Genomic DNA, 12,566 nt, shown 5'->3' with positions numbered 1-12,566 from the left:
ATCAGTCAGTCCAATGAGATTAATTTCTCCTCAGCAATAGAGAGCGCCTTAAAGTCATTGACATATTTTTCTCGTAGGACTGGTCAGGCTTAATGTATAAATTGCCTAGGGCTAGTGTTTATTGAATGGAATATCAAGTTATTTGCATATTTAAACTGTTATTCCCTTTTTTACCGAGAGTGAGTGCAGGTGAATTTGAATACAATCAGTATTCAAGTAATGTTACAGTATTTCATGAACAAAGAAGATCTGCAATAAATACTCACTGACTATTTCAAGGATCCTGAGTAAATCCAGACTTAAGGACTTTTTAAAGAAAATATTCACTACAGGACATATTTAAATCTAAAAAAATATGGCCATTGGACTGGACATTCTGATAGCTAATAATTTTTTTAAATTAACTGAAATATATTGATGTGAATATTGCAGTTAATAAAAGCTGCAAAAACTGAAACAAAAGGACAAAGAATTTTATGTAGTTTCTGATAATCACTCAGGAGTCTGAGCTAGCTGAGAACTGAATTCATAGAAAATTTGAATCATAGCTAATGGAACTTTCTCTCTTCCCTGCTTTCCTCCTTCTATTCACTCCTTAGGCAGCAGAAAACAAAATAAAAGCACTCCTGGGACCAGTGGTCATCAGCTCACACACAAGAGCCAATACAAAATGCTTTGGCAGAAGCACTTCTGGACCCTACTTTGAAAGGTTCTTACCACAACCAGCATGAGTTACAATAACAATAAAATGGCTAGAAGTATATTTCAAAGAAAAGTGTAGGACCTGATGTTTTAAAAAATATAATTGGTGAACATAAGTAATTTCAATATTTGTAAATGGAGAATGAGTATTTAAGAATCGTTAAGACATTTAAAAAAGAAGATTAGCAAAAGCTGGGAGTAGACAATTTATATTACTAAATAGAAAAACTTGCCACAAAGCTACTATAATCAAAGAGTGATAGTGAAAAAAAATTCAAATTCAGAGAGAATCAGAAAAATTCAGTTGTACACTGATACAAAGGTGGCATTTCAGTTTAGTGGGAAAAGGATGTTTTCGTTCATAAATTAACAACAAATGGCAATAACTGGCTATATGGAAGATACAGAGTTAGGCCTCCACCTTGCACCATAGGCCAAAATAAATTCTAGAAGGATTATAGATTGAAATATAAAAAATATAATTAAAATGAAATGGGAGAAAAATTAGAAGAATAACTGACTGACTTTAGGTTAGAAGGGACTTCTTACAGAAGGAAGGAAACTTAGAAGCCATAAAATAAAAGATGTATATGCCACCCCCAAAATATGCCACTTTGGCATAAAGATTATTTTGAGCTGAAGACAATTGAGAAAAGCAGACACAGGAAGAACTCTCTGCCTCCCTGCCTAACTAAAAGCAGGGCATAAATTTCCCTTTGTGAAGGTGTCCCCCTCCTCCACACCCCTTATCACTGAGATGGAGATGACACTCAGATGGGTCTGCATAAAAAAGCCCTACTAAATAACCCTTGTCTACCATTAGTTTCCCCCACATATTTACTTTCCCACAATTTACCACTCCCAGAAGCCCAAATCCTTCCTCTTTTGTCTAGTCACTCCACAATTTATTACCCTTTGTTAAAATGGTATATAAGCACTCAAGCCCAACCACTTCTTTGGGTTTTCACTTTTCTGTGGACCCCCTGTGTCTGTAAAATTACAAAGAAAAATTTTATATCTTTTCTCCTGTTAATTTGTCTTTTGTCAGTTTAATTTGCAGAACTCCAAGTAATGAACATAAGAGGGTAAAGGTAAAAAATTTTCCTCCCTTATAAAGACATAGGACTATGTTAAAGTTTAAAGTATTTCTTCAGCAAGACTCAACATAAAACATCAAAAGATAAATGAGAGATCATGGGAAAATATTTATAGTACATATGATACAAGGTTAACAACTCTAATGTGAACAATTTTTATTGATTTTTTTCAAAAAGTAATAAAAATAATCAAGAAACAAATAAGTAATCATTGAAGAGGAAATGAGAAAGGACAATAAACCAAAAAATACTCAACCTCACTACCACACAACCTAAAAACTAATTTTCCTTTCTTGGATTGGCAAAAATTTTTTAAATTTACAACATCCAATACCAGGAGGGTGTAGTAGTAAAATATACATACTCATATACTGGGAGCATGCACTGCTACAACTCTTTTGGAAAATAACTCTTTGACCAAATCTTCTCAACTTCGGGGTTCTCCTACAGAAATAAACATGCTAGTGCTTTTGAAGCACTTCTAATTAAAAACAACTGTCTATCAGGAGGGAGGTGATTGAATAAGTTAGGGTACATCCCTACTATTAAGGAGACTTCACAAAGCTCTGTGGCTTTGCCCCCTAAACTGCTGCCTCCAACGTTAGGGCTGTTGAACCCCTAAAGACATACAAATAAAAATGAAGAATGGTACTATTTAATTAGAAAAGTAACAATATTCTGCTATACAATAATGCTGATAGGCCTGGCCCTGCATCATGGCACTAATTATTACATTACCACTCACCTAGAATCAATTCACATTGTTGGACTAAACTGTCCTTTACAGCAACCAATTCCTCCCCTGGTTAGCCCTACTGAAGTTCTGCTAACCCTTTTTGTCTTTCACATGGGGCAGATTTTCTTGATGCTCATCTCCTACCCACACTTGAAACAAATACTTGACCCATATTTTTGGCAGATCCTAGTCTCACCTGCTTACCTGCTTACCAAGATAGGTCCCTGAATGTCTGTCCACCTTGGGGATACATTTCTAGCTTTTTGCCCTTAAAGCACTCCTTATCAATTCCTGTCAACATTCTGTCTAGCAGCCAAGGCCACTTCATCTATCTGCTCCCCTAACTAGTGATCATCCCTGAGATCTTGGAGCAAAACTTTTATTATATTAAGTTTCCTGCTACTCAGAACCCTAGCAGAGGCACACAATGAGAAATATACTTTTAAAAGGGAGCATTCAAGGGCTTCCCTGGTGGTGCAGTGGTTAAGAGTCTGCCTGTGATGCAGGGCACACGGGTTCGTGCCCCGGTCCGGTAAGATCCCACATGCCGTGGAGCGGCTAGGCCCGTAAGCCATGGCCGCTGAGCCTGCGCATCCGGAGCCTGTGCTCCGCAACAGGAGAGGCCACAATAGTGAGAGGCCTGCGTACCGCAAAAAAAAAAAAAAGGAAGCATTCAAAAAGTCTAATTAGTGGCTTAGTCAGGTTCTCATGATACTTGACCTAGAAATGGAGCGTGGGTGTGTGTTGGGGAGGGGGAGAGGGAAGGGGAGGGGGCTGTTGGTAGATGTTGAGGAAGTGAGCAAACATGTAAAAACACTTTTATGTTTCCCACTTTTGCTTTCACACCTTTCTTCAATATCTTTTACTATATCATTATAGACTTAAGTCTAATGTCAACATAGTGCCTTACAAAAAGGTACTTCTTTTGGAGGCTATGCAAGGGGAGCAACAAATAGCTTTCCTACTCCCTCCTACTCCTGTCCCTTACATGCCAGTTTTTCTCTGTTCCACTTACTAGTCTACCATGTGCAATGGTGCTAAAACAACTAAAAGACAGGGGTAAAAACAATAGGCAGGCAAGGTGACTCTTTCTCCTTTCAGGAACTCTAGAATAGAGTCCATCTAGTCTCTCCTCAGCAATTCTTTAGACCATCACTGCCCAATACGAGTGTTAGCCACATATATAGTTTGCAATTTTCTAGTAGTCATATTTTAAAAAATTGAAAGAAATAGGTGGTTAATTGAAGTAATATGTTTTATTTAACCCAATATGTCTATAATGTTATCATTTTAACATGCAGTCAGTCAAATAGATTATTGAGACATTTTACATTTTTTTGTACTAAGTCTTGAAATTGGTATATATTTTACATTTACAGTCCATCTCAATTTGTACTAGCCACATTTCAAGTGTTCATTAGCCACACATGGGTAATGGCTACCATACTGGTCAGCACAGTCTAAAATATGTCACAATTTTTCCCTTCTAAGAATATAGGCTACCATGGGACTTTGCTCCCAAAATTCTATTTCACCAACTTCTAACAAACATTTGAAAGCATGAAATAGAAGTAATTATCTTTCCCCCAACTTTAATTATTCCTACTCTACCATGATCTTGTCACTGCTTCCATATTTACCTCAGATTTGTTTTTTTCACTTCCTCCTCTAATGAATTTTTTTCTTACCCTCTCTATTCTCACTCTCCTTGTCTATTCCTTAAGCTTTCTTCTCTATTTCTCAGCAAAGTATTTGAATACTTTGGAATATATTTAACATCTATAATTATGGCATTAGTGATACAGAGTTTTCATCCCATGGTTGCAAAACAAATTAGTCGATTTAACTGATCACCTCGTGTACAGGTCATAACGAGAATACTGTACAAAATAAGCATATGACCATTATTAGTGTATGGCTCCATGATCAAGAAGTATTTGTCAAGCATATTCTATGCTATCAGCAGTGTTAATAAATTTCTGAATGGAGTTTTCACAGTGTATACTAAAATGTTCCTTATATTAGTTTGCCTGACCAGTCTTTTTACATCAATTTTGAACTTGAATCAAAATAGATTGTAGGAAACGTGGGTTGTTTGCTACCAAACAGAATTCTTTTTCTCAATGTCCCATTCACATGAATGTTTTGATCTAAATTTTTAATCTAACCCTGGTTCAGTGTCTTTTAAATCAAACACACCACCTCCTGGCAGCAGGAAGCACCACCCAAAACATCAATTTCAGGTCTCTTGTTTCAGGGTTGTTTGGATAATAAGCAGGTTTATTAACAGCAGTGTTTGGAATGATACCGTTCCTGCTGGGTAACTACATGATTTTTAGCAAAAAGGGCTCTAAGATTGCCTGTAGTCAATATGAAACATCGTGTTCCAATATAGGTCTAAGGTATGATATGTTTATGTTAACTTTCTTCCTCTCCACGTTGGTGTTTCAAACAAATGACTGTCCGGATTGCTTTTCTTAATTGCTGTCTTTTGGCCTGAAGTGTTTACACAGAAATCAGAGCCTCTTTCCAGTTAAGAGTAACTCCAAATGTAGGCATACACATTGGTAATGCCACCCAGAAAAAAAATCAAGTCATGAACAACATGTTTGAAGTGAATCTTAAAAATTCTTGGATACAATTGCTGGCAATCAAAACTGTTTTCAGTTTATTTTGTGTGCTTTGATTTTTTAATCCCTGCCAGAATACTCCAGGAAAATGACTTCTCAAGTGTGTCGATAAAGTGATTCAGTTATAATGAGCCCGATTCTCACCAGCATATCCTGATGATGGTGAAAAAAGACCAAATTCTCACAAAAGTCCAGGATATAGAATTACCATTTAGGAAGCAGGCAATTGCTTAAAGTTTGGCTTAGACCTTTATGGCTGTTCTTTAGGGAAAATTCTTCAAGGACACCAGAGTACAATGTTAAGAGCCTGGACTTTAGATCTAGACAGGCTGGGATTTAAATGCTAGCACTATTACCTGCAAGCTAAGTATGAAGAACCCAACCTGACCCTCTGAGCATCACTATTGGTTAAAAAAAAATGTAGATCATAATAACTACCTCACAGGTTTGTTGTGAACTTTATTTTTTAAAATTTTTATTTAAATACAGTTGATTTACAATATTGTGTTAGTTTCAGGTGTACAGCACAGTGATTCAGTTATACGTACATATACACACACATATATATATATTCCTTTTCAGATTGTTTTCCCTTACAGGTTATTACAAAATACTGAGTATAGTTCCCTGTGCTATACAGTAGGTCCTTACTGATTATCGATTCTATATATAGTAGTGTGTATATTTTAATCCCAAACTTCTAATTTATCCCTCCCCCCACCCTTTTCCCTTTGGTAACTGTAAATTTGTATTCTATGTCTGTCAGTCTGTTTCTGTTTTGTAAATAAGTTTATCTGTATCGTATTTTAGATTCCACATATAAGCTATATCATATGATATTTGTCTTTGTCTGACTTACTTCACTTAGTGTGATAATCTCTAGTTCCATCCATGTTGCTGCAAATGGCATTATTTCATTCTTTTTTATGAGCAATGTTGTGAACTTTAAATGAGAGAATATTTTTAATGATAATTATGATTAGGCAAAATGTACAGTCAACATCCCCTTTCTTCTCCTCTTGGTGGCATGTGGCATTCCACGTCCAGTTCCTTTTGGCTGGTGGTCCACTTTAGAGTCACCCAGGACTCTCCTCCCAAATGGATCTTAGCCTCACTGCTTTCTTCTTCCCTTCAGTGCCTACAGTAAATTCCTCAGTGACTCACTCTCTACTTTCCACCTTTGCAGCTAACCTGAAAATTTTAACCACGTTCATATACAGAGCTAATAACAGATTAGCTTTAACAAGCTATATCTGCAGCTCAAGTAGATAGTGAGAATTTGGGGGAGTCAGATGTTATGTTCGCTACGTCCTCCTCTATTCACTAACTTCAGTTTGCAACTCTAGTATCTCAGAAGTGGCTTGTGTCTTCTTTGATATTTGTACAGTAACAGATATTAAATTTCAGTATGTGGACAGTGATCATAAATGGCAATCAGATTTCTTGTAAATGTAAACTAACAAAAGGAAATTGGAAAAGAGAAAGGGAACTAACATTTGTTCAATACTTTCTGTATTCCAAACACTGTGCTAAAATGATCCAAAAGTTGATTTACTTAATCCTAATATAATAGGTGATGAAACCAGGATTTAATTTGACTAAGTAATTTGCCCAAGGCCACAGTAGGCAGAACTGATATTTTAATTCCAGCTTGTTTGTATATAAAGCCTGCTCTTTTTCCTTCGCAATATTTTGATTCATACATCCTGAGTAGTTCTGTTTTAATTTTTTGAGGAGCCTCCATACAGTTTCCATAGGGGCTGAAACAGTTTACATTCCCACCAACAGTGTAAGAGGTTTCCCTTTTCTACATATCCTCGCCAACATTTATTATTTGTGGTCTTTTTGATGATAGCCATCCTGACAGATGTGAGGTGATATCTCTTTGTGGTTTTGATTGCACTTCTCTGATGATAGAGATGTTGTGCATCATTGCATGTGCCTATTGGCCATTTGTATGTCCTCTTTGTCTATTCAGGTCTTCTGCCCATTTTTAAATCAGGTTGTTTAATATTTTTATATTGAGTTGTATGAGCTGTTTATATATTTTGGATATTAACCCTTTATTGGTCATATCATTTGCAAATATTTTCTCCCATTCAGTAGGTTGTCTTTTCATTTGTTTCCTTTGTTGAGCAAAAGCTTTTATGTTTAATTAGGTCCCATTTGTTTATTTTTGTTTTTATTTCCTTTGCCTTAGAAGACAGACCCAAAAATATTGCTATGATTTATGTCAGAGTGTTCTGCCTATATTTTCTTCCAGGAATTTTATGGTTTCCAGTCTCACATTTAGGTCTTTAATCCATTTTGAGTTTATATTTGCAAATGGTGTGAGAAAATGTTCTAATCTCATTCTTTTACATGTAGCTGTCCAGTTTTCCCAGTGCCACTTATTGAAGGGACTATATTTCCCCACTCTATATTCTTGCATTCTTTGTTGTAGATTAACTGACCATAAGCATGTAGGTTTATTCTGGGCTCTCTATTCCATTCCACTGGCCTATGTGTCTGTTTTGGTGTCAGTGCCATACTGTTTTGATTATTGTAGCTTTGTAGTCTAGTTTGAAGTCAGGAAGCAAGATGCCTCCAGTTCTGTTCTTCTTTCTCAAGATTGTTTTGGCTATTCAGGGTCTTTTGTTTCCATACAAATTTTAGAATTATTTGTTCTACTTCTGTGAAAAATGCCATTGGTATTTTGATAAGGATTACACTGAATCTGTAGATTGCCTTGGATGTTAAAGTAACCTAATATTATTGTGTTACTGTCAATTTCTCCCTTTATGTCTGTTAATATTTGCTTTGTACATTTAGGTGCTCCTATGTTGGGTGCATATATATTTACAATTGTTATATCTTCTTTTTGTATTGATCCCTTGATCATTATGTAATGCCCTTCTTTGTTCTTGTTACAGTCTTTGTTTTAAAGTCTGTTTTGTCTGTATAAGTATTGCTACTGTGGCTTTCTTTTTGTTTCCATTTTCATGGAAAACCTTATTCCAACCCCCTCATTTTCAGTCTGTGTGTGTCTTTAGATCTGAAGTGAGTTTCTTCTGGCAGCATGTATATAGATCTTGCTTTTGTATCCATTCAGCCACTCTGTGCTTTTGATTGGAGCATTAATCCATTTACAATTAAAGTAATTATTGATAGGTATAAACTTATTGCCATTTTGTTAATTGTTTTTGTAGTCCTTTTTTGTTCTTTTCTTCTTCTTTTGTTCTCTTCCTTTGTGATTTCATTACTATCTTTAGTGTTATGTTTGGATTCCTTTCTCTTTTTTGTGCTGTATCTATTGCAGATTTTTGGTTTGTGGTTACCATGAGGTTGCTACATAAATAGCAAACTATATATAGGTAAAAGCATTATTAATATTAGTACAGAGAAGATATCAGTACCAGGTTACAGCAGTTCTTAATACGTGGTCCATGAGATCAAACCATTTACATAATAATGCTAAGATTTGTTGCTTTTTTTCACTTGAATTCTGTCATAAGTGTACAGTTGAGTTTTCTGGAGGCTACCTGTGGTGTAATATTGTGACAGATTGAATGCAATAACTGATATAAGGATCTAATTATTTTTATTAAGTCATACATTAATGCATAAATATAAAACAATGCCTTGCTTCTCATTAAATTATTTTTGTTCTGGAAGATTAAAATATTTATATTAACATGTAATGGGTTTACTAATATTATTAAATGAATTAAATATCCATTTTAAAATTTCTAATATGGTAAATGTCATTAGATATAAACCACATAAACAAAAAACTTTTGGGGCCCCCAATTTTTGAAAGCATAAAGAAATCCACAAAGTTTGAGAGCTGAAGAATTACATAATATCTAAAGCATAATTTCTAGGCTTTCAATTTTTAGGGCCAATAAACACAAGCCAAAATGAAGCAGTAAGTCTTTCCCAAATTTTGAGAGCCAACACTCCTTATTTTTCCAAGTATTATGAGTTTCCTAGGGCTGTGGTTCACAAAGTACCATACACTGAGTGGCTCAGATGACAGAAATTAATTGTCTTACAGTTCTGGTACCTAGAAATCTGAAATCAAGGTGTTGCCAGAGTTGGTTTCTTTTGAGGGCTGTGAGGAAGAATCTTTTCTATGACTATACCCCTTTTTCTGGTGATTTGTTGGCTCTCTTTGCATTCCTTGGTTTGTGGAAGCACCTCCGCTTTCATCTTCAAGTGGCATTCTCCCTGTGTGCCTGTTTGTGTCCAAATTTCCCCTTTTTATAAGGACACTTGGTATGTTGGATCTGGCCTCACACGAATGATCTCATTTTAATTTGATTGCCTCTGGATCCTAGCTCCAAATGAAGTCACATTCTGAGGTATGGGGAGTTAGGACTCCAACACATCATTCTGGGGGGCATATGATTCCACCCATAACACCAAGTAAGAACATTAAGAAACTTCTTCCATCATTATCAGGAGCATCTTTTTTTTTACAAAATATAGGGTATTTTACCATCAAAAAAGTTGTAAAGAATTAAGAAGACCACACTTCGATATGCTTATCATTTAGCAAAAATTCAATTTGGTGAAATCATATTTCATAAGAGAATTAGGTTTTAAATTTAGCACAGAGGGCTTCCCTGGTGGTGCAGTGGTTGAGAGTCCACCTGCCGATGCAGGGGACACGGGTTCATGCCCCGGTCAGGGAAGATCCCACATGCCGCCGGAGCAGCTGGGCCCGTGAGCCATGGCCGTTGAGCCTGCGTGTCCAGAGCCTGTGCTCCGCAACGGGAGAGGCCACAACAGTGAGAGGCCCGCGTACCGCAAAAAAAAAAAATTAGCACAGAAGGTTAAGATTAAGCATAGTAAACATTTTTCTAAAAAATTCCCATTAATTCCCAAGTACAGTAATATGAGTATATAAATGAATAATGTATACAGTAGTCAGTTCCCCTATTTGCTGGGCCTATTCTAGCCATTGTAGATTCAGAATGAACAAGCAAGGCAAGGACTCTACTGTCATGGATACATAATAGTGAAAGAGAAAGACTATGCTCAAACTGTTGAAAGGCTCTCCTCAAATATTGCGAAACAACTTGTTGATAGAACAAAACTGGATTTATTTTTACCATAGTAAGGGAGAGTACAACCTTGACTGAGTCTTCATTCCATCTCCACAGGAAGAGAGCAAGAGGTTTTAGAGATGTGTTAAAGGAGGTCTTTCAGACTTCCTGGGTGGTCCAGCAGTTAAGACTCCGTGCTCCCAATGCAGGGGCCCCAGGTTTGATACCTGGTCAGGGAACTAGATTCCACATGCCACAACTAAAAGATCCCGTGTGCTGCAAGTGAGACCTGGCACAACTAAATAAATAAATAAATAAATAAATAAATAAATAAATATTAAAACAACAAAAAAGGAGGTCTTTTAATGGAGGTGAGGAGACTTGGTTAAGATTCGGTGAGGATCATAATGTAACAGTTTAAGACTGGTGGATAAAGCAAGGCGACGATATTGAAGCAAGGGTTTCAAATAGATTTGGTGGGTTAATAGTTATTTGATGCTATCTATTGAAAATCTGAAGAGTTTGATTTCATTTAGATGTATTTTTCTGGCAAGTTTCTGAAACAAAATTAAAGTCATTTGTAATATTTGTCTTCCTGGGCAAGAGATTCCTGAAATTGTAAAATCAAGTTGAAGAAGACAGTGGAAAAGTTAAGTTATATTAGTGAAGTCATATTAATGTAGACAGTAAGCTGGGTAGATGGTTCCTGTTCTCAATATCCTCCCCTTGTGGTCATTTTCAGTCTAAGCTGAAGGGTAGAACGTTCACATTTGGGGACATATCAGTCCACACTTTCCACTCTATTTGAGGTGTCATGCATGCAAATTAGGTTTCTGGTGTGGTTTTGGTTTTTCGATCTCCATAAATACCTGGGTTCCCTGTTGTTTTTGTTTTGTTGTAGCATGATTATTTATTGAATCATTTGATGACACATTGGCTATGCAGCATCATTTAACACACTGCAGACAACACATATGAACACTACATCACGGATAAACACATGATCAGTGCTTGAAGTCCACTTCTCATCAAGAATCAAAAGTGCCACAGTTAACCCAAGAGATTAGATCTCATCCCTAATGTGAAGATATCACAGATTTGTTTACTTTCTTGATCATTTTTGTAACATTAAAGATTCAAGAGATATCTGTAAGCATGTAAGCACAACATTCTTCCCTTAAAACAGCACTTGTTTCCCCTTGAGAGGCCAATATCATATCTGTGTGGCTCTATTCTGAAGTACTGCTTGTCCAATTTTATGAACTTCTCAAGTGAGGAGTTCAATAGTCCAGATGGCATTGTCTAACACTTTCACTATTCTCCAACTCATAGCATGTGAAATCCTCCCAACTTTCTGGCCTTTTTAAAAGCACATATTCAAGAGAATTGAGGTGAAAAGAAAGCAGTCCAGAATTCCTCTTGATTAGATAGGGTTTGGATCTCAAATTAAGCCCCAGTTTTTCTCTTCATTTAATTGTTATCTAAAGATTTCCTTTTCCAAGAGGCAGTATTGATGTCTAAAATGAACCCCAAATGATGTCTGACATCATTTTACCAAGGTAAAATGCCTGCCCATTTATTAGGTAAAAGCCCATAGGCTTCTGTACCACAAACCCTATACCAGTCATTGAGGGCCACTTGATGATCTGTTTTCTGGCAAAATACCCAGAGGAGCTGTCAAATACTGTGGTAACATTTTGGCATCATTCATGGTCTGGTACCAAACAATGCTATTTGTTTTGTAGTGCTAAGATGCTGAGATAGATCTAAAGCCAAAAAGAGGTAGTATGCTCCTTGCTCCTAGAGCTCTTTGAAGTTCTTTTTCTGTAAACAATTGACTACAAAAGCTAACTCCTATGAAAGCACCCCAATTATTGTTTCAGCAAAGATACAAAACTCCATTCCTATCATAGGGACAGTATGATGGGGGATTTTAGATTTATGGCTATCTGGCCTATTATGTTGTTTACCGTGTAAATATTCACATAATGATTGAGTCCAGTTGCCCAGGAAACCAACTGATTCAATACAATAAACTGGTGCCAAGGAAAGCTGAGTGTCTTGCAAAGGAAAATGTATAAAAACCGAACAGTCAGGCAGATTGTATACTTTAGTCAATTCATGAGTAAATTGCAGCCAGGTGTTAGATTCATACCAAGTGACTAAAAGCACAAAAACTAATATTAAGAAGAAGGGCTTTAAAGAAAAATAAAAGGCATTTAGATAGAAAAGAAAGAAGTAAAACTTTGTTTGCAGATGACATGATTGCCTAAAGTTCTGAAGGTATCTACAAACAAGCAACTAGAGCTAATACATGAACTTAACAAGATCTTTGCATATAAGATCAGTACACAAAAGTGAATTGTATTTT

This window comes from Mesoplodon mirus (assembly GCF_964341445.2).
Source record: "Mesoplodon mirus genome assembly, chromosome: 4".
NCBI lineage: Eukaryota > Metazoa > Chordata > Mammalia > Artiodactyla > Ziphiidae > Mesoplodon > Mesoplodon mirus.
The sequence above is the reverse complement of the archived record's forward strand: the minus strand, read 5'-3'. Positions refer to the sequence as shown.